The sequence below is a fragment of the Neodiprion pinetum genome, chromosome 7 (assembly GCF_021155775.2).
Source record: "Neodiprion pinetum isolate iyNeoPine1 chromosome 7, iyNeoPine1.2, whole genome shotgun sequence".
Lineage (NCBI taxonomy): Eukaryota > Metazoa > Arthropoda > Insecta > Hymenoptera > Diprionidae > Neodiprion > Neodiprion pinetum.
This window is the reverse complement of record NC_060238.1, coordinates 23,323,652-23,346,800: the sequence shown is the minus strand read 5'-3', so window position 1 is coordinate 23,346,800 and position 23,149 is coordinate 23,323,652. Positions and strand designations below refer to the sequence as shown.

At 43.3% G+C, this 23,149-nt stretch overlaps 1 protein-coding gene across 1 annotated transcript in view; it reads right to left on the bottom strand.

Moving 5' to 3' along the window:
* cv-c (crossveinless c) overlaps positions 1–12,480 on the bottom strand; it is a 186,760-nt gene extending 174,280 nt beyond the window's left edge. Inside the window, exon 1 of the mRNA XM_069137569.1 lies at positions 12,283–12,480. The gene's annotated coding sequence lies outside the window, so the exon portion shown is untranslated. The remainder of the gene's footprint in view (positions 1–12,282) is intronic.
* Positions 12,481–23,149: the final 10,669 nt, after the last annotated feature.

Here is a 23,149-nt window from a genome sequence, read left to right as displayed (position 1 = left end):
AAATTCTGAATTTAGCGCTTTCGGAACTTTTCAAATTTGGAATTTCAACCCCGCCCCGGTTTCAGAGTTCTTACGACCTTCCTGACTTCCCTACAAGACTTTGGCGATCATGTTCCGATCAAGATTCGAGTCTCTTCTCCTCACTCCGAAGGATGTATCTCAACTTTAATGTTGCACGAAGCCAAACAGAGCTTTCTTTTGCTAGTACCCAAAACCCTTTGCTGATCGCTAACCGATATCGAGGATTGATAATAATCCAGTTGACAAACGAGCAACGAAATACCGATAGAGATCAAACCGTCGCAAATTTTCTTACTAGTCCGGCGTTACAAATCGGTGATTTACGACCACCACTAATCAATTTCACTTTCTAATTTATTTCCGAGCATCGCGCTGGCGCAACTTGTCGATTGCTCAAGTTCCTACTATGAGTTGAAAGACACGTGGAATATAAAACATTTCCCGCAATATGTGATCCAGCAACGACGTTTACAATTGTGTGTAACTCGTTGAGTGTTTATGCAGGAAAGCGATATGTAGGATAGAAAAGGACAAGGAACCGAGCCAGACCGCAGAAGAGGAAAAGTGGGCGCGCCTGTATGGCTGTTACTCCGACGGATGTATATTGCATGAGGTGAACAATTTTCTCCCATGAAGCCGCCTACGCGAACCTGAAATCCTTACCTCGGATCGGGTAATTGATCATATACATACGCACAAGCTGCGTGGCGCTACATCATGGTGGATGCTCCGAAGCCTATGGGAGGAGGACCATTGGAGAGAATGACTCAGATCTCTTTCCACCGGGCTGCTGGCGAGTTATAATTTCAATTACGCGATCTCGCGATCACGATAGATTATGCGGTTATGGATACAGACGCACTTGTCGGTGCGAGTCTGTCTGCGGAAGGCCCGCAGCTATAACCGCCGCGACACCGACCGTCGAATCGTCCTCGAGCGTCGTGTTGTGCCCGTACTCTCGACCAAATATAACTGTGATGCAATTTTTATTCGCTGATCCTGTTAGCGATCGCGTCCGTGTGTTCATTTCCTCGAATCTCGTCGAATGTAGGTGGTGGTGCCGAGTTCATGCCCATAACGATCGACCCGAAAGCGACTTGCGAAACCCCGAAGAATCGCGATTGCATTTCTCCTCTTCGCGCGTAAAGACGACTATGAGATCAGAGACCCATTTGCCAAACCCGAATGCGACACTAGCTTCTCAGTTTCATACGACAGCGTTGCCAACTCGACGGTAATTCTCTCGACACCCTGTAGAACGAACAACGCACGGCGCACAACAAATGACTAATTTCTTTACTTACCAGTGGATTGGCACGTTCGAATAACTGCGGAGTGTAATAGACCGGTGGTCAGTGATCAGTGATCAACGATCAGCGGTTGGTGGTTACAGTGATCGATTGCGAGATGATCGGTAATCGGCATTAACTGATTATGATCGCAAGCTGTACGTGCACTACGTCCAGTAAGGTGAGCAGCGCTCGCGTTTCGATAAACTCCCATAGTGGGTATCTTCGACAACCGGGAACCAGTAGTTCGTTTCTTCAGTATTGAAGTTACCGTGACACTTCCAGTCTATGAACTCTACGCGTGATTGCAATTTTCAGAGCTGGAAATTCATCCTGCACATGAATTGGACCCGGCGATCCAGAGCAAAGAATCAATGGAACGATGCTGCCGGTTAATAACGCAGCCAGTTAACTCGGTTCCCGCGGGAGCAAAACCCAGAAAATAACCAGTCGTTGTCATTCTTCTTCTCGGACACCGAGGTAGGAAAATAATGCGCAGCAGTTTGCAGGACGCGCGGGGTGTATAACCTTTATTGAATTCTGATTCGAGCTGCGAATCTGCCGCAGCAACGGCGTTTTTATCCTCCGATACGTTGTTCAAGAGCGACGGGATTTTATCCAGCTTGCGTCGTTCCGAACGTCGTCGACCAGTTTTTACCTCCGAACCTCGTTGAATTTTAACTCCTTCGATTCTCCTATCTGCCGATCGATTCTTGCCACTGGCATCAGTTCCCCCTCCACTCTTTCCTCCGTCTTCTGCTTATTCTCCTCTCTTCATGCGCGGGCACAAAGAGTCGCATCCACTCCTCGATGCAAGCCTTTGTTGGGTGGTTGGTTAGTTGGTTGGCTGGTTGGTTGGTTCGTTGGTTGGTGGTTGGCCGACTGATATGTGTGCGCATATTCACCGGATGAAATGACAGGTGTGCCGGGTCCCTCTTATAATAACGCGTAACCACTTGACTCCGGGACGATTCGACGTGTGCGAGTCTTCACAAAGCGTCCAATCAGGCTCGATCTATTCTCGCCGCATCGTCGCTCCGTCATCGTCGTGGTATTACTCGATACGTAACACATCTCGCGGGCAAATGACCGCGGTATCACGGCTAACATCTCAATAGTGAACAGCAGCCTCGGACGAAAACAAAGCGTCGCTCACCTCGGGCACCAATGATATGACGTCGTAAATTGATCCCACATCCACCGCATCGCCTCGGCGACATTACGGTGGACCAATAAAAGGACCACTTTCGGCTGGACGAAGCAGGGAAAGATCGAGCTCCAATGCAGCCGGTCGTCCAGATCATCCGCCATACCTACTCGTTTGGGGGAATTCATTCATGAGCTGCAGGAACTACAACATCAACAGAAATCTCTCCTCTTGAATGACGGAGGGATCGGCCTGCGGCGTTGAGACTCCTTTTATAATACCATTTCACTTTCAAATTGTTTATTCAAATGAAAATCTCCGGTTAATCGGATGCAGCTCGGGACTGGAACACGAATCTCCGAGCAACGCGGGGTCGAAGCGGCTCCGCTGGTGGAGCGATAATTAGCATTTATGGCTTCCAGGGCATAGTCTCATTCTTGAATTAGTGGCCCATGCTCACGATCCTTAGAGGGACTCATGGGCAATACCAACCGATGATAGGAATCGATTTGTCAGAACCATTAGGGAAACGCTTGCGAAGGGATTACTTATTGCTCGATCTTGATAAGCGGCTGCTGCTGCTGCTCCTGCTGCCGCTTCTGCTTCTGCTTCTGCTACAGCGGTAGCCCAATAAAAGATGAATCTCCGCTGGACCTACCTCTGTATAGTAGACGTCCGAGTCTGTTGCCGTGTCCGTCTATACGATGTAATTTACAGCCGTCGAGGATTGCCTAACTATCTTTTTTGCCTCCGATGCTCGCTTCGTTCACTACCGATACGACGAAATCCCAACTTTAGGTCTGACGTTTCTTTCAAGAGCAATTTCCGACTGTTCTTCCTGACCTTTTTCTCGCTCCTCTGCGAATCAACATAATATGAAGTAGCGATCGAGATTTGTCGAAAGATTAAAAGATCCGCTGGTCGCAATCTCGCCCGAATCTCTATCTCAGCGATTACACTATCGCTCATATTCTCCTCGTTAGACTCGAGCGTTTCTCGGTTGTCAGCCGCCTCATTGTCGGATCATTCGCTGGGAGGGTTACCTGTATGAAAAAGCACAATGCAGTGAAAAAAGAAAGGGAGACCATCGACTCGAAGAGTGAAAAAAGAAATGGGAAATAAACGAGTGGCACACGCGAGGGAGGGGTGGAGTGATCGGGGAAGAAGTCCGGCTCACTTTGGAGAACGAACCTGATGCGTCTCCGTGGAAGCACGGCAGAGCTGCAAAGCCGGGAGCAAAAGCGCACTCGGAGACAGTCTCGAGAGTATCTGGTATACAGGCCGCATTTACAAACAATGGATACATCCGTGCTCGGTTCTGCCGCCAGCTGAGAAGAAGGAGGAACAGATGACATTCGCAAAGAGACGAAAGTCCGAGGAACGGACAGATGGACTGGCTGCAGCCGGTGGCCGAGACCATCTGGAGCCAAGACCGATGTCCGGAAGAATTCCATTCGGTGGATGGAGGAAATTAAACCGCGGGGATTGAGACGGATCTCAGGATCGTGAGACCCGAGCCAGCGAGAGTGGAGCGAAGGTCGTAAAATTGGAAGGAATCAATTTGGTGCGGTGTAACGCGTTCGACCAAGTTCATCGGCGGACCCTCGTCGTCGAACGTTTTACGCGCTAATAAAATCCCTGACGTCTTGATGCATCCAGCATCACGCTGCCACAGCCGCACCAACTGATCTCAAACTCGATGTGCATGGTCACGAGAAGCTGTCGGCAAATTGCTGCGAATTACCTGACATTTCCCGGTCTTCCAGACGAAAATACACATTTTCAAAGACTCGTTTCAACCTAAATTTAATAAAAAAAATTCATTTTTTTTAATGGAAGTTAGTTTAAAATTAGACATCAGGTGTTTCCAACGTAAGTTATGATAGTCCAATTTTTCTTTAACTTCAATTTTGGTTATACTCAATTACCGGATGTGTCAATAAATATTCAAATTTTCAGAAAATGACGGTAGATCAGGATAAGCCATTCTTTCGAAACATGAAAGTGGAAATTTCGATCTGAGAGTAGTAACTGTTTTTAGTACTTGTTTACCTTTTTTCAGAAATTTTACACAGTGCTCGACATCAGTTCGGCGATTATTAAAATTCCTCCGAAAACCATACTTTTTGTCACTTATACTCATTTCGCACCAACACCCCCTCAATTATCTCGCGGAGAGTAATTTCCTACATTTCAAAGAATCGTGCATTAGTAAGGAAGAAAATATAAAAATTCCAGGACAGATGCCCGAATTCCCTGACACCTCATGGTCTTTATGCAAACGCGTGAATATTCCCTGAAAATTCCCGACGTTCTAGATTTCCCTGACAGCTGGACACCCTGAAATGGTCTCGTCATTGCGCGTCTCGCTTGCGTCGACGCTTAACTAGCGGTTCAAATCTGCAAGCACGACTGAAGCTGGCAGAAGATTTGAATTTCTCAACGTCAGTGTTTGACTCGAAAACATCGTGCTTTTCGACTCTCTGCGAACGTTGATTACCCCTAACCGAGAGCCAGATGCTTGCCCGCAAAAAGCGATGGCAAGAAGAGTGAAATATAAGTACAAGAGTAAAGAGTTGACGGAGGATCGCACATGGCCGAGTTTGGTGTCGAGGTCCTGCGTGCATGTGAGTGATGCAACGGTCCCTCAGGGTCCGTGTTGGGCTGACGGTACGTTACGTCGTGTATCCGTAATACAGCGTGCAGTGAAAGCAGTCAGTGATTATTCCCACGGTGAAAAGTTGAGGCCAGACTTGGTGAAGCTTCAATTTGTCCGTTGATCTCGGTTGACGATTTTCTCGTTCTAGCTCAAGAGCCGGATCACGGAACGAGAAACGGAGTCGGGATCATCCGGGATAGAGGCAGTGCGTCTGGCCCCTTAATTAGAATAATTATGCGCCTAGGGATGATTAAGTGCTCGAGCAGATGGCATCGCCGGCTTTTTACTTGCGCGGGACGTTACGTGTGGAATAATGCGCGGACGCACATCAGTCAATTCGGAGCGGCTATCTCGAGCTCCGGCTTGCTTCTCACGCGAATTACGCAATCCATGATGGTGACCTGGACTCTGGTGCGTTCAAATTAACGAGGCGAACCGCGTCTTCGAGGAATTAGTCGACGGGGCTGATACCCGCGCTCTCTGAGTGGAGCTTTTCGAAGAGAGGACGCGGAATCCGCGGGCCCTTTTGATCGGGGTTGGCGGTCCACTTGACTCTCCGTGAACCGGGCCGAACGCTCATCTGGCGTTCGGTAGTTTGTGGGAAAGTCTGCGTTACGGAATAAGTAATGTAACGTGCCTCGCGTTTCGTGTCCGAGTATGCCGGAGTCCAGGTAGTGGGAGGAGGAGGAGGAACATGATGAAGGGTCCATGCGGAAGATGCTGTAAGCGCGGCTCAAACGTACCGCCTGTTCACTGCTCCGCCGCCCGGTAGGAGACTTTTGTCTTCGACATGAATAATAATTCACGAACCCGAACAACTTTTGGCTTCGGCGCGATATTCATGTCCTCAGAGTCGACGTCCATCCGGCTCTTCCTTTATGTTGCTGATAAGAACGCCACTCAACGGTGAACAATTCTCTGCCCCTGCCACGTTCCTTCGAGGGTTTAGAGATAACGGCTGCGTTCCTGTGACGAAATCTGGCGTAGAGAAATGAATCATAAGATTGTCGTGAGTTGGGAATATTCGAAACGTGGAAGAACGGACGGTCAACGATCGGACTCGAACCGCGGTCGCTGCATGCATTATGGATGCCAAATTGTAATTTACAAGTTTGAGCGACGGATTGATATGCCATCGGATAAGGAGACAAGCCGGTCGCAACAAATTTCGAACACAATCGGGTACCTTCGACGCGTGTATAATGCATAATAAAATGACCTCGTTCGCCGCGGTGTGCGTGAGGAATATAGAGTTGAGGAAAAAAACGAAAAGACAAAAAGGGTCTGAGCTACTTTCGGACTTTTGAACTGTGATACGCATTGTTATTCCTGTTTGAAACTTCACCCTGCGGATCTTCCGATATGCCACAACGATTTTCTGCTCACAAATATAAAACAGCGTGAGATTTGATTCGTTTTGTATGAAATATGGGGATGACGTACGTGCCAGACCAGTCGCCACCGCACTGAGAAGTTTTTTTTAGGTCTCGTCAAGGGCTCGTCTTACTAATTTGACCGCAAGGCGTGCAACAAGAGAGGTTTAATCTCGCTGCACCATCTTTGACACCTCGAAGTCACTCGTCGCCGACGTTGCGATGGCGGTCCGTTTCAAAGGGCGTTTGAGAAACGTTGGAGGCATATTTTCAGAAAAGGAGTTTCCTCTCTTCTGCCGGGCAACATTCGGCCGGAAAATCCTCGTTCCATCGGAGAGATTTAAGGAAACCCAGAAGTCTCTTCACCTTGTTTATGCTTCCTTTCGTCGACGACCCGCAGTCCTTGATCCACGTCGTTATTTTGACGACACCAGGGGAGATCGCGTTTACGACTCGGTGACTTACCGCGCCTCGTGCGCTCCATGTGCACGGATTCACCAATAAATAAAGGCTTATGATAATGAACGTGCAACGGGTTGCAGGATATGTTCGGCCTCCAATCCCAGCGTCGGTGTACCGAATAAAAAAAAAATAAATAAATAAAAAAAAAAATCGAGAAGAGGGAAGAGCGAGAAAAGAAACCGCCCCCTGTGCAGCGTACACAGAATATTTAACAGGATTAATTCCTAGGGGATTTGTGGGCTCACCTTGTGGACCTTGATCTTTTACCACGTTATACTCCACGCCGGTTTTCGAACCGAGGTGCCCAGTGCCCTGAACAACTGAAATATTGCATTCCTTTGGAGTTTATTAAGAGCTTACTATATACCATACGCCGGAGGATATTTCTAAACGGACAGTTTTAAGATCAGAGATTGTGCGCCTCGGACATTTGAGGAATGCCACGCAACGCCGCGCCGCCTCCTTCGTGCAGCTCTCAACGCGTGTTAACGTTATCGTTCTCAATAGAAGAAGAGAACGGCACTCGTCATAATGCACAAACCACACTTGTTCTTGAACAATGAACGTTGGCGTCTCTACTCGCAACGAGAAGTGAAATACGTTTGACAAATTCGAGAGGTGATTGCAAGGTCAGGAGTAGACCGTGAAAGACGTCTTATGACGTCGCTTCAAGTCCCTTCAACTCCCGCGAAGGCACGTGTAAAGTTATCGGAAGTCGGGTGGTGTATCAAAAAATTGAGTGAAGTCAGTTGAAGTCACGAAGTCTTCTGCAATCTTTCAGTCCTGAAGTCTGGAGAATCAAGACCCGACTTAAAGAGTGGCTGGCCCCTTGGGAACTTCGGAAAGTTCCTAATCTGAACAGGGTCGAGTTCCACATCCTGATTTTCAAAATAATCTACGATCCGTTCGAGGTGTCGAAGCCCCGTTAATCCTTGGCTCCTCGGCTCGTTATGGGCGGTAAAACTTTTTTGGTGGCTGGTAGAAGGAAGTACGTAATCGTTGGGTGGTCCGTCGGAGGATGCTCACATTGAGACGTCAACGGAGGACGCGAGATCCTTGCTCGGCGAGGTAGTCAGGGGCCGGAGATAGGCGGGAAGGATACATTTATTCCCGTGGCACGAGGCCGAGTCACGAACAAACCAGTTACGGGGTTCAGACGGCGAAGAGGTCGTTTACCGCCAAAACAAACATCGACGAATCAATTACTCAAAAATTTGGAGCGAAGCGAACGAATTAGGAAAGAAGAAGAAGAGGGAACGACTAGACTTCGTTGTGATTTTGGTAACATCTTCCCGGAACGATTTAACGTGACTCGGAGTTTGTTAAGTGGCAACGCCGGATGTTCGTACAGTATGGTGTCCAATAAAAAATCCACAACGAATCCACGGTCATTAAAAATAAAATAGTTCCAGGACGCAAGAAAAATTCAAAGATAGTTTCCAGGTCGATTAAGGGGGGAAAATTCCGAATAAGATCGGTAGATTTTATCCCATCCAGTATGCGGTTAAGTATACGATAATTAGCATAACTTAAATGCCTCCAGAGGCCGGGATCATAGGTGGGTATGTGGCCTAACGAAAGCGATCGATTCACCGATCGAACGATCTTTGAATTCTCGTTAAATCCCTCACCGTCTTTCTCTCTCCAACTCGCCATTCGATGCGCCTGCTGCAGTTATTTCTGCAGCTCACTGCCGAGGAGATCAGCCGCTTCGTCATACTAGCCGCATGCATGCACATAACCCAGCGATGAAATCTCTCGAGCATTACTTTCAATTTCCATTAAATTAACGGAAACGGCGCGGTATATGTTCTGCCTCCTCGTACATGCCCCGGGGGCCTTCGGTTATACCACTTTGTTAGCAAAGATCAAAGATACTCAACGGCCAACGGCAAAGTCTCCGAGCTCTTGAAATGAAGTCAGTGTATATACGAGCATAAGTTATATCTTCGACAAATAATGGGGGAATGTCTTACGGACATCTAAAGGATGGTTCATGATCATTGGCAAGGTTCACGATGGTTCGAGTGACTAACAGTGGACCGTTTCCAATTCATTTCAACTAATGGACGGTGCTTACTTTCAGCTCTTCGACTCTCCGACTTTGTGGGAAATGATGTAAGAGTCTATTTTCCAAAGTTCGATTCTTCATTTCTACTGACATCAAAGTCGATCTCCTCCTTTTCCGGACGTGGAATGGAAGTTTTCGTAGTATTGTACGACGATGGCGTCCACGAAGTGGAGAAATATGTGGCTAAAGGAGGTAAACGGGGAGAATCAAGATCGAGGAATGAGATCGCTAACAACACCGGTAGAATCAGTTCCTCTCGGTTATCCCGGTTGCTTGCTTCGACTTTCTGCTTAGCATACATGTAGATCAGTTCAAGCTAACTTATTCCCCCGGGTGCACTGGAGCCGTCCAACATCAGGTCCAACGTACCAATGTATAACGTACACACACTTCGAGTGTATTTTCATTTCTCAATTTCATTCCATCCAGCACATGCATACCGCAGTGCAATTGAAACCGACGGTGATGAAGCGTAACACTGTGCAGCAGAATTGAAAGAAATTCAATTGGTTTAGGTACCGGGGAATGGTTTGAAAATGTGATCCGTAGAGGCAAAATGGCGGGAGGAAAACCGTTCGGGAGGTATATCTCAATTCCCAAGCGTTTGTAAGCTCGGGATGAGAGAGAGAGAGAGAGGAGTCGAGACGGTTGGACCACACGTGAGCCAAGTACCGAACCCACCTCACATTTATGCCCTGAACCGTACATCGAGTTAGCGGACACGTAGAGAGTCGCTGCAACTGTGCATGACCACTACCCTCCATGACGCATGACGCCACATCTTGGCATTACCTGCAACTCGTGCGCCCCAACGTATTTAGCCGTAATAACACACTACCGATCATGTCCATGTGCTACGGTGTGCTTCTAACGCGCCAGACACGAATGTAATTATTATAATAACACCGAGTCTCGAATTAATACGGGGTTCAACCCTCCGATCGAATAATACCGACCCTTCTTCCCGTTTCGGATATGCACTTTTTCCCAGCCACTGTGATCCAGTTTTTCTGTATTAAGGGGGGGGGTTACAGTTTGGATTGTCTATGATCGTACCTATTTTTAAGATTTTTTTTTTTTAGAAAATGAAAATACTTAAAGCAATTTGAGTTCGAGGGTTTGATTATTTATAGTTGCAAGAACATTTTAGAATTTTTTCATTGAAATTAATACAAAAATGGCGGGATGGCGCATATAAGTAACGAACGATCTCGTTTTGAATCCGATGGCACAGATTCCTCGGTCAATTTTTGTCGGATAAAAAATTCTAACTTGTTCTTGAAACTATAAACAATAAAGCCCTGAAGCTCAAATTGCTCCAAGTGTTTTGATTTTCTTTATAAAAAAAAAATCCTAAAAATAGGTATGACTTCAGACCGTCAAAGATGTAATTCACCCCCCTTACTGTACCTACTTATTTGATCTCTGATTCAATGAAACGCTGCAACATCGGATTCTCCACTGCACGCGATTCCACAAACTATGAGAATGCGGTTGGCCCAACGCAGCAGTTAATAACGCGGAATCGGGCGGGTACCTACAAGCTTATTATAAACATTCAAGCAAGCGTGATGTTAGTTTCGTTATGAATGTCGATGATAATTGTCGGTGCAGACTGGAAGTTCAATTAAATGAATAATTTTCTTGTTTTCATCCAACCGCTTGCAGCTCGGAGCGCGAATGCATTTCCACTCGTTGCGGAATAGACTCGTTAAAATAAATTGTGTTATTATTAAAGTTTGACCGTGTGCAGTATTACGCACTCTGCGTACGCCTGCAGCTTCACTTTGTATACACACGATGCATACTACCATGGAACCGGCGGGCTTGACGTATTCATTTCAGATCTACGGCTCTAGTAACGCCCCCCCCCCCCCCCCCCCGCTTGTGTAAATAATATCATCAACGTCGGGGTACCGGTGTTGAAACGTTTTTTCAACCGCACTTACCCAAACATTTCACGGTACCAACTATAACCGGAGCATCTGGGTCGAGGATCATAGAAAATATTAACGTTTAATGAGAAGAGTCGAAGCAACGCGAGAGAGTTTTCCAAGAGGCCAGAATCAAAATGAGGTAGGAAATATCTGCCTCATTTTCCAACAGAGCCAAACTCTGTTCCTCAGGATTTATCGTTAGCCAATCGGTATGAAGTGGAAGAAAATCTATACAAAAATCTTCGTCTTCGTGATAATAAACGTTGGTTTTAAAGTGGAAAAATATTAGGTTTACTTCACAGCATAATCAACGATATGGCTTCGTTATGGGTAAAATTTCATCGAAGTGAACTTTAATGTCCAATTAAATGAAAATCAAAGGATAATATAATAATCGTTCCATCCACAAACACACCCACACAACAGATTACCGGTCGTAACTCGTTGACCGTGTGCTTGGATGAAACTAAGGGTTAGATTTATCGCCCAGCAGCCCGTCCGAGGCATTAATTCGAATAGGCAGAGCCGTGTAATTATTACGATCGTACATAGGTAAGAAGTAAGAGATCAGCGCTCACTGGTCGATGGATTATAAACCGTTCGAGACTCTCGAGATAAACAGTGGCGTAAAAATATACAAGTTAATGAGAAGAAAAGGTGCGGACAGAGCACCGCTTCACTCACCGCAATGTTTCGTTCGTACCGTCAGGGTGTTTCCAAAAAAAAATCATTTTTTTTTTTCCTTTTCCCAAACAGATTCAAAGGTTGCATTTGGGTATTAAAATCCGACTCTTAAAATTTGGGCTCTTAATGTTAACATTAAAAGGTTGCGTATCGCAACTTTCTATTTTCCGTAAGAATAACACGGGGAAAAGTGGTTTTTGCTCATTCTGATTTTTGTAACTATCCAACGATGCGTCTTACGGAAATTTCACAGACACGCTTTTGTACAAAATTGAACGATCTTGAAAAAAGATTTCTCGTTATTTTCTGATAAATTCACTCGTCCAAAAGTTATGCTATAAAATAAATTCATCATTGAATTTTGAATAACTTTTGCACGAGTGAATTTATCAGATAATATTAATGAACCTTTTTTGAAGAGCGTTCAATTCTCTATAAAAATATGCCTGTGAATTTTTCGTGCAGCGCACCTTTAGCTACTTATAAACGACCAGAAGAAGCAAAAACCGTTTTTCCCATGTTATTCTTATGGGAAATGGAATTTATTTATTTATTTTTTTCCTATCTATTCGAAACACCCTAGTGCGTACGGTAGTACAAAAATAAAATTAGTTTCGAGAAGAAAAAGGCAATACATACCGGGTACCACGTGTACAGACTTGGAGACAATGGGGCTGCTGCACCTGGTCGAACCGGGCTGTTCTGTATTCCAATCAATATCTCCTTCCCTTCGGTTTCTCCTTTGGCTAATATGGAGCCCTGCTGCTGCAGATGCGGCGAGTAAATCGCGGAGGCGCATGAGCGCGCGAGTGTGCGCGCGTTTCTATTCACTGGTGCAGTAGGCGCGTTATTATCCATATACCGTATTGCGTATGTATATTATTTTATGCAAGCCAGCTAGGCAGGATGTACGCGTACTAAATATGGTTTCGCAACAAAGAATTATAACCTTGTGTGCGCGGTGCGTGCAGGCAGCAGCCATCCGACGCGTCCGATAGAAAGCGCAAGATACATACGAAACGAGCTTGGGGAATCAGGAAATGCACGCTGTAATAATAATGCACACCCATCGTGGTTCAGAGTCACCTATTACACCCGTGGCTCCGAAAATGAATTTTTCATCGCCTCGTCGAGTCGATTTTCTTTCGTACCCGATCACGGGACCAGAGAAATTCTACTTCCAAGTTCACGGTGAATCGATTGAAGATGAAAATCAGTCATTTTAACAAAGCTTCAGACATTCTTCAACTCGCTACATCAATTACTTGAGATTCTAACCTCGAAAATACGTATCAACTACATCGCCGGCAGAAACAGTTTCACAACTGAAACTCGGGTGGGCCAGCCTGCGCGAACAGCTGATAAAACTCGCGCATGCGCGGTTGATTTTCAAGTTTCGAGAGAGACAAGTGAGTGCTTCGACTTCCGCAGATCACTGTAATAGAAATGCGAATATCTGGTAAGGAACACTTTGACAACATTAGTGAAACTCCGACAAAGTCTGAGAAAATTAAGTGTACCGGTTATTGACCCTGTCCCAATTATCGACCTTTTTTGGTTGCATATGTTCGATCTGTAGTTCTAAAATTACCAAAAAATAATTGTCTCCAACCGTCCAGCAATTGGTTTTAGCTGTCGAGAAATTGACAATTTTCGTCGTCAATTTATAATTTTGTAAAATAAAATTGTCGATAATTGGGTCTAAACGTGTCGATAACTGGTTCACTCACCTTGTATGGAAACATGCTGTTCGTGAGAGCAAATTTAACGAATATTCGAGTCCGTTCTTCGTCGTTATCGTTAGGAAGTGCTTCGAGTCGTTGAGCAGTTGCGGAGGCGTCACTTGAGTCCTCGACTCGTAAGTACATACCTAACTGTACAGTTTCATTCCATGCATCAAAAGGTGCCCATATGTATATACAGATGTGGCGTACTTATGCACGGTAACGAAACGTTAGTCGTTACACTGTAGGTACCGAGGATCGAATCGGTCCGGTCACTTTTGCGCGGCGAGCTGAATTTTTAACTGCCCATTTACAGCAACAGTCGTCCATCGCTGCGAGGACGCCGAATTGTCACATCAGTCGCACGGGAGTCGAATAATAAACAATCACGTCGATATATCTTTTGTAAGGCTTTGCGTCTGATCTATTCATTACCGAATGTCCAGAAGCAGATATTCCGAACGGTTTCGGAAGAGTTCGCAATCACATCTTGACAATATTTCAAAAGTCGCAGAAGTAAGTTATTTCAGATCGATCTCTCCGATTTCATTTCTTTTTTAATATGTTATAGTAGACTGAAAACTAAGCGACAAGTATTTTTTTTTATTTTTATCCGTTATTAAACGCTTTAAGGGGGTGAAACCAAAGCAGGTACGTCAAAGGGCGATTTGGTAGTTTTTTTTTATTTTTATTATTTAGATTGGGAAAATTACAGTTCTCATTTCTCGATTTCAGAAAATTATTCCAATGGAATTGGTTTAAAAATATTATGTTCCTGTGGGTTAAACTGCCAAATCGTCACTTGACATGCCTTACTTTGGATGGTGGTTTCACTCCCTTAAAGTGTTTATTGGCAGTTGAAAGAAAATACGTGTCGCTTGGTTTTTATTCTACTATAAAATATTGCAAAAGAAATGAAATCGGAGAGATCGACCTGAGATGCCTTCCTTGTCGAAAGATTTCATTACAACTCAAAGATTTCACGGCACTGAGATTCCGAAAGACAACGATTTCGCTCGCAAAGAAACATTCTCAACGACGAATCATCCTTCGATACCGTGATTTCATTCATGGTCGATCTTAGACGGCACCACCGAACGATCGATGCACGCCGTGTTTATCGAAGATGACCGATTCTTGTCCGGAGTCATTCCGCATTGTGGATTGCGGCGTGTCTCGTCAGGAAAGCTTGTTTACCGAAGAATCATAAAGAGCCTCACCGAGCTCCGGAGAGACAGGAAATGCTACCTGTAGCACGCGGAAGAATCTCGGCCGTACCTGCAAGCGCCGTGAGTAAAGTTGCTCCCACTTTCATACGGACAGCGAGTCACGCACGCATTGTCAGTGCTCATAATAAGCTCACGTTCAACATCCATTCATAAAACGGTTCGTGGATCTACTTACAGTATCGAGTCGGTACTCTCGATCATGCTCGCCGTTCACCACCGCAGAGATTGATTCGGGAGTAAGTTAAACGGCTTGAATAGAGGAGCCAACGATGAAGCCGTTTCATGGCACAGGCATGAGGTACTATGGTGTAACGGTCAGTGACACTTGCGCGATCGTTAACCACACGCAGACCTGCAGCGAGGCTTATTATACCAATAACATCGTGTCTTCATACTTTTAGAATTATCAATACCGCAGTGTATAAACTTAATCAGTCGTACGGCTCGTTTTATAGCTGACTCATATGAGCCGCCACGCAGCCTCGAGCAATCTTCAACTTCGTCATTAGGTACGAGGACCTTGACTTGGACTGACTTTCTTGTTGCTTTAGTTGAAGCCACCTGCACCTTGTCCACTTGCCGTTTGTCGGACCGTTTCATTTGCCGTTCTCTTACTATTGTACAGTAAAATTTTGGACTCGCACAGTTTTTGGTATATGAACTTTCCACTCCGGTTCAGTGGTCGTTACGAGGGATTAATCACTCGTCGATTTAACGTACACCTGATTTCAATATTACAAGGATTTCAAAAGCTTACAAGATTTCAAAGATTTCAAAGGTTTTCAACAAATTTCACAATATTTCAAAAGATTTCAGATGATTACCGAAGACTTCAAAAGACTTTAGGGATTTCAAAAGTTTACGAAAGATTTCAGGGATTTCAAAGGAATTCAAAAGATTACAAGAGATTTCTTGGAATTCCAATGGATCTTTTCGAAGGAAAATTTGAGAGATTTTGAAAAATTTTCAAGGTTACCGAAGATTTCAGAACATTTCCAAGATTTCCAAAGATTTCCGGAAAAGTTTACACGAGATTTCACCAGTGATCGACCCCTCGATTCATTCGGGGTTTGAAGAACGTTCCGTTCCTTGCATTCTCGCCAGTGGCTTATAACTTCTTGGGGGGCAAACATTGACTTGCAAAGAATTTCCCGTGCCGACTGAAGCTCGATTAACACTCCGGTCCCAGTGGCTGTATCCTGGAGGAGAGGAAATTGCCGAGAAAACAAAGCGAGCCAAGAGCATGGTGGAAACCACCAGGAATTCAATGTGCAAATGCGCTTTCCTGTAGGTACTGTAATTTCTTGCATACTACACCTACGTGTCTATTGCACTTGAGTTAACGGAGCTCGGTATGAGCGCGCGGTCAATGGATGGCGGTAGGTGAGTGTGTAAAAAAGAAAGAAAGGAAAAAATGAAATGAAAAGGGGAAGACAGAAGAGACGAAGTGAGTGAGGAATTGAACAGGGAATACGGCGTGCGTGGAATGGAAGGAAAGGCATCTGTCACGTGGGCAGATTGACTCCGGGGGCCGAGGGAACTTTGCGTAGGCCTCTTGTGAAATAAGGTTGCTTGCAACAATGTTCCTCCTCCTCCTCGTCTATTTCTGATCTGCTGCGTCTTCCCAGACACCATAATCATCCGAGTTACGAATATTTCGGCCCGTTGATGAGGAAGTTTAACTTTTACTGCTTCTAAGTGCTGGTTGATTTACCGAAGAGTATTTTTACCCCCTCCATTCCCTAATTAATACTTGTTTGTCATCCGCGCAGACGATGACGACGATCAGCTCGTAATTTGTCGGAGCTTACGGAAAAAAAAGCGTGGGTTCTGAAAACGGATATTCGTCATTCTGGTTTCGTCATTCACGAATCTCTCATTTTTGGGCATTTCAGCACGCTGCTAGTGTTCCTAAGCCATCATCTTCTCCAAACTTCCTCCCAGTTCCTCAAGAAGAATCATAAGTCACGTCGTCCAGTGGTCCTGGAAATGTACTTGAATTTCGCTCGGTCTTCAAAAGTCCTGAAAACTGTCCTCCAATTTTTCTTGTGTCCTAAAGAGATTCTATTCTTAATGTCCTCGACTAACCTGTTAAATATCCTTGAAATGTCCTTGAATTTGTCACGGATTTTCTACCGAACACCATGCAAGTGTACACCTCTTCTTACTTCTTACGCTACGGCTTATCTCTACGTCACCCACACGATTCGTTCGATCCTGAACACCGGCTCCCTGAAAAAAAATAACAGATACGTCAGAAAATAGGTGCTGCAGGGTATCGAGTAAGGTGACGACGACGGTACGCGTAAACCTATACCTAATGTCAACTTTCCCTGTGCTGTAAAATAATTCCTGGGCAATATATCATCCGTAATATCGCGAGTGTCCGCGGGCAGGCGAAATTTAATGGATGCCTATTGCCTCTGAGCGCACCTTAGTTAATGTCCGTTGCAGGGTAGAGTATCACTTATGTATGTTAACGTAAGCGATTTCCACTACCATAGTACCAACTCGTCGGGTTGTCAACGATCTGGAAACCATGTTGCGGTAAATAAAGTTCGCAGATAACGAAGGAGCGAGAGGTGATGAAATGTCAAAAACTGATCAAGCACCGATGCAACGGGTGACTCGGCACAAGTGGAGACCATATTGCGTCGTTCGTTTTCAACTCTATTTCCATTTTTCGTCAATACCTCAATATGGGAGCACAAGCGTGTCGTTTTGATCGGTTTCTCCTTTTGGAAATCGGTCTAATCGATTCGGACAACCGAGGTGACGTTAGAAAGCTTTCTATCGGGGTTACTTGATACCTAATTCTTGTGCGTCTCGTATTTTCTTCCTCAACGTCTGTGCCGCATGTGCTCATCGACGCACATCCTGGATCCGTGTGAAGAACTCTCGGATCGTTTGATCTGGATAACGTCTCCGTGTGTAATGTCTCTTTAGGTTGTATACACGCTTAATACCCACGTGTATTATAGACATTCTGTATCCTGCCACGAGTTTTTGATTCTCCCGTTGTACCCTTCGTGCGTTACGCAATCTCGTGTGGAGGCTGGTGTAGCGTCGCGCTTTCCGGAACAACGGCACATGTGACGGTGGTCCCTTATCCTTGCTCGATTACGATCTTGAAAAATAAGCCACGCTTGCGACACGCCTTCTCGGTTCGGTGCTCCTACGCGACACACTGGCGACGATTATCTCCGCTGTCTTAAATTCACCGAAAAATTATGTGGTACCTCACTTGGGGGTCAGAGGGCGTCGCAGCGGTCTCGGGATTGAACTAAAATTTACCGAAATCGGAAGTTTATTTTTCAGGAATACTGGAACCGTGACGAAACCTCGACGTCTTCTTTGTACAGAGAACCGAAAACTACTGTGCACATTAGGGTGGTCTTTGTTTAGGGTATTGACGAATTTTACTTCTGCCTCATCCCTCAAATCAACTTCAAATAATTCAAAAACAATCGCCTCATTTTTTTCAGATTCTCATCTCAACTCCAAGATAGTCCGCTTCGTGATCGAAATTTCTTATGAAAATCACATGGGAAAAACTTTTATTCTCAGTATTATACTTTATTGTAAGAGTAATAATGCGAGGTTACAGTGGGCTACTATCTGAAAAAAAATTCACATCATCAAATCAGCCGGTTCAGACGAATCGCACTTCCTCTAAATAAAAAAAAGATCAGATTTCGAGATTGTGCAATTCGTCTAGATTGGCCGGTATGATGATGTGTATTTTTATTTTTTTTTTTCAGATATTAGGCACCAATGCCCACTAAAACCTCGCAGTTACAGATTTTTAGCAACGTTATTAGTCTTACAATAAAATACATATTGAAAATAAAAGTTTCTCCCACGTTTTATTTCCATAAGAAACTTCGATCACGAATCGGACTATCTTAGAGTTGAGGTAAAAATCTGAAAAAATCAGGCAATTGCTTTTTACTAATTTGAAGTTGATGTCGAGGGTCGGGGCAGTAAAAATTCTTCGACACCGGAAATAAGGACCATCCTAGTCCAGATATAAAGATCGATTCGTCGGTCTTCTTGATACTTCGACACATTCAATGGGCGGCGTGGGTTTATCAATAAATTCCGTATGCCTGATACTAAACCTGTGACACGTGATATGAAGAACTTGCATCCCGCGTGTGTGCGCGTGCGTCTATGTGTGCGGTATGCGCGTAGTATTTCGTAAGAGGTTCCGCTTTATGTAGTAATAATAATTCCTGTTGCACACTCGCCGGTTGGTCGCCTCCTCATCTCTCGTTTCGAATGCCGCGTTTTACATCATAACTCCTAACGAGGAATATTTGGGTGGTCCGATTCCGGCGATGCTCGACCGCTTCTGCATCCCCCTCAACTTGGCCCATCACCTTAATTATTAATACTATAATTCCAGATTTTATCGGGAAGCTAAATTCCACCTTAAACGTCAAGGAGGCTCCACTCGGAAACACGAGCCCCGCTTAACCAGCCACGGCTGATGATTTCATTCGAGAAATTAATTTATAGCCTATTCGTTTACCTTTTTTCTCTCCCCCGTCAATTTCGGTTGTCAATGTATAATTAACCGACACGGTAAAATGAAGACGTTACTTATTATAGGTCTTATTTTTAATTATCTCGATTCCAAAGGGTCTCCCCTGTAAGTAACAAATATTGTCGTAAGGTTTCTCTTTTCATGTGAAAACTTGAGGAGGGGTGGGAGGAAAAAAAAACCCCCGAGAGAAAACAACGATCAACTTGATAATCGCGGTTATTGTAATTGCCCTGGATATGGAAGAATTGAGTAATTTATAACGAGCGGGATGTGAGAGGGAAACAGAGAGAGGGAGAGAGAAAGAAAAAGGGTTACGTAGCTGTGGGGATTAATAGCCTTTCGGCCGGAGTGGAGGAGTGGTAGAAACAGTTTCCCACACTTTGTTATCTCGCAATGTGCGCGATACAAACTCGTATAACAAGGGTCACCGACTGCTGCAGTTTAGACTTTGCAGTTAGCGGATGTCGAGTCATAAGTCATGGAGAAGCTCGGTTTGCCGGCTGTCGGTTTCGTCGATAAGAGTTATAAATATAAAACAAAGACTATCGAAAACACCTCGTAGAAATCACAATCGAACAAAGTTCCTTACAGGACGAATCGGGTTCGATTATACGGAAATAAATTCTACAGAGAAAATATTCTACAGACTCGTTTCTACGGAATATTTTCCTACAGAAAGGAATTCCAGATTCACATCACAAACAAGCCTCCACGAATTATTCTACAGAATGTTATTCTACGGATTGTGTTTGACACAACGGAAATTCGGAGCAATCATCTAACCGTATAAAAATCGTACGGTTTGATTTAATTTAATTTGATTTAATTCAATCTAATTTAATGTAGATTGTTTGCTTTGAATTTGGGTGTTTTTAAACTATAAAACTCTTCTATAAAACAATACTACTGTAAAATAATTCATGCAGGTTTATTTCCGATGTGAATCTCGAATTATTTTATGTAGGAAAATATTCCGTAGAACATATTCCGTGCGAAATTTGCTCTGTAGAACTGATTTCTGTGGAATCGATCCTCCTCCTACAAGGGATGAATGATTATGTCAAAAAACGGAGATAAAAATGACCGTGGATAAAAATTTTGTTCACTTATAGCTGCTTTACGTTCCTAAGCTAATTTCGTTTTTTATCGTGATAAAAAAATACGCCTATCTTAGGTACGAAATGAAAATATAGTTTACCATATAGCTGCATAAGCAGAAAACCAATTAGTATTATTTTTAAGGACCGGATTAATTCGTAAATATTTTTTGTTCAAATCATTTTCATTCCTTATTAGGCTTTCTGCATAAAGTGGGATTTTTCGATCCAGAAATTGCAATTCTTTTTGCCATGCTTTAGGTTTTTAAGTCGGCATTATATGTACATGTATTATTTTGTAATTTTTACTACACATTCATCCGAGTCATAATTATTTTTGATTATATTGTCACTCGTATACTATTAAATGACATTGGTCTTTCAATAACTTATCCATAATTGCTTGCACAGCGTTTCTTATCCTAATTCCAACGATATTTAAGCCTCGTCGTTGTCGCAAACGGAATTCTCTCAGTGAAAAAACGTCTGTAACACGATATTATAAACAATATACACTGCGTGCAGAGTATCTGATTCACACGACACGGGTCATCCGCGTATCATGTACATTGTGCAGTATACATACATATATACACATATATATATGTATATACTCGCCTGATCGCCAATCCGCCCAGCATCCAAGCAGCTTCGCAATATCTACGCGTATGTATTCAACGATTGTCCTGGGAATAAGATGACGTCATTCAAGCGATCTTCGTCATGCGTCTCGAGACATAATTATACATTTATATGTATGTATCGTGTTGCACACTATTGAAAAATACGTTATTATCGCACATAGTTAAAAGTTACGCGAAGCGCTGAATCTCGTTGTCGATGATTCAGCGTCTTCGATTTGAGCGATTTTTTCAATGTCTAAGAAGTTTTCGATCGGTAAGAAAAAAAAATCAAACACCGCAATTTAGCCCTCAACGATTTAGGTCAATTTAATTGTTGCTGCTTGTGATTTTTTTCGTCTTACGATTAAAACTGTTACGAAAAAATCGAAGAATGAACGAAAATTGAACCGATTTTATTTGCTATGAGAAAGTATTTTCATAGTAAAGTCTTTATTCATCACGTATACAACAGACGCGATAACGCAATACCTATTGAAAATTTTTCTACACGCGGTTCGGTTTCTTTTTCAATTGAAAAGAGGTTGAAGACCTCGAACATATGTGCTTGTAATATTATATCAACAAGCCTCGCGATATTATACACACGTACATACTGTATTAACAGCTCGATTGGCAACTCTATCGGCACTATTGCAGACACGGAGAGAAAGTGTAACGGGCCTTTAGAATTCCGTATGTAACATTATCCGACGATCAACGTTCTTGAACTTGAACTGTTAAGTCACCGTTCATTTCCTATAAAACTGCATCGCGATGCGAATTGTTGAGAAGTCGCTGAAACTCGAGTTTCTCATATAATTCTGTTTATAGCGTCCCTGGATATCCGGGATATCACGTTATTCTGTGTTTATGTGTGTATAAATTACCCATAAAAATTAGCGTCGCATTTTCTCGCAAGAATCTATCCGTGTTATAATATTAAAGCCGTTTTTATCCCGCATGAGAAACTAACAAACTTTTTATCTCAGCTGATGTAATTCTGTTGAAACACCGCACTGTTTGAAAGAGACTAAAAGAAAAAATAAAATAAATGTCAGCCTCTTCAATCACGTTTTACGAATATATGTTCTTTTTTTAAATTTATTTATTGATTGATTTTTTTTCAATTGTCACCGCCGTATATATTTTTCTACGTCAATTGTTCAATTGCGTGAAGAAAAACGAAGCGAAATTTAACCCAGAAATGACGCTGATTTCATTTTTCAACCATCAACATTTCACATTATTTTACAATTACATAGTCCTTTTTCAGTAAACAATTAATAATTTTCACTGGAAATGTATTGGAAATAAAAGTTTTTCTTTTTTTCTCGGAGTCATTTTTTTGCCAGTGTTTTTCATAAATAGTATGCGAAATGTTATCGCACTTTTTTACCGACTGAAAATTATTTACGGCCACCCGGTAAGTGCCAATCATCGTTCTCTCTGCTGATAATACGTTCTTAGATCAATGGGCATCGTTAATGTAGAAATCTACGATACCGGTAAATGATCTATGTATGATTATGCAACGAATGAAGGGATCTGAGAAGTGATTTAACACCAAAAATTTATCTCTTTATCAACTGATCAATTTTAGGAGATCCGCATTTCCGAAACACGGTCTTAAAAAATTTTTTGCACGTTCGAATTCCGTTTTTCGAGATCTCGCGAATGCAATTCTTTTGAATTTTCGAATCGATTGATTTTGAATTTTTTTTTTTGTTTTGTTTCTCTCTCGCCGTCAGCAAAATACACGTATTTCCGTCTAGCTTCGGACAATTCCAAGTTTATCCACGTTTATCCAAAACTCGTTGATCAAATTAATTACAATGAAAAATACAGATTTCGCGACTACTTTTGAACCAGCATCATCGGATTCAATCGAATTTTGTACTGCATTTATTTCTTTACTCGAACGTCGTACAGGTGTTAGTAAGGTAGTACATGTATATAATTCGGACAATTTCATCTATAAATACTTTTTATGGCATACACGATCATACAAGCAATAATAGTAACCATTTTAATAATCCAACCATACGATTATACGTTTTCGATAGACAAAATATATTATATGTACATATAATACGGGTGTGTTTATTTATTTCTCAATAACTAGATATGGAATTGGATTTTTGAATATAAGACCTCTACACAATCTTATACACTTGATTTTCTTCGCTTTATTTATTTATCGATTATTCTTTATGGGCTTACGTCGCATTCATCAACATTTGTTATCTCGTCTTGCTTTTTTCCAAAATTTTCGCCAAATTTCATT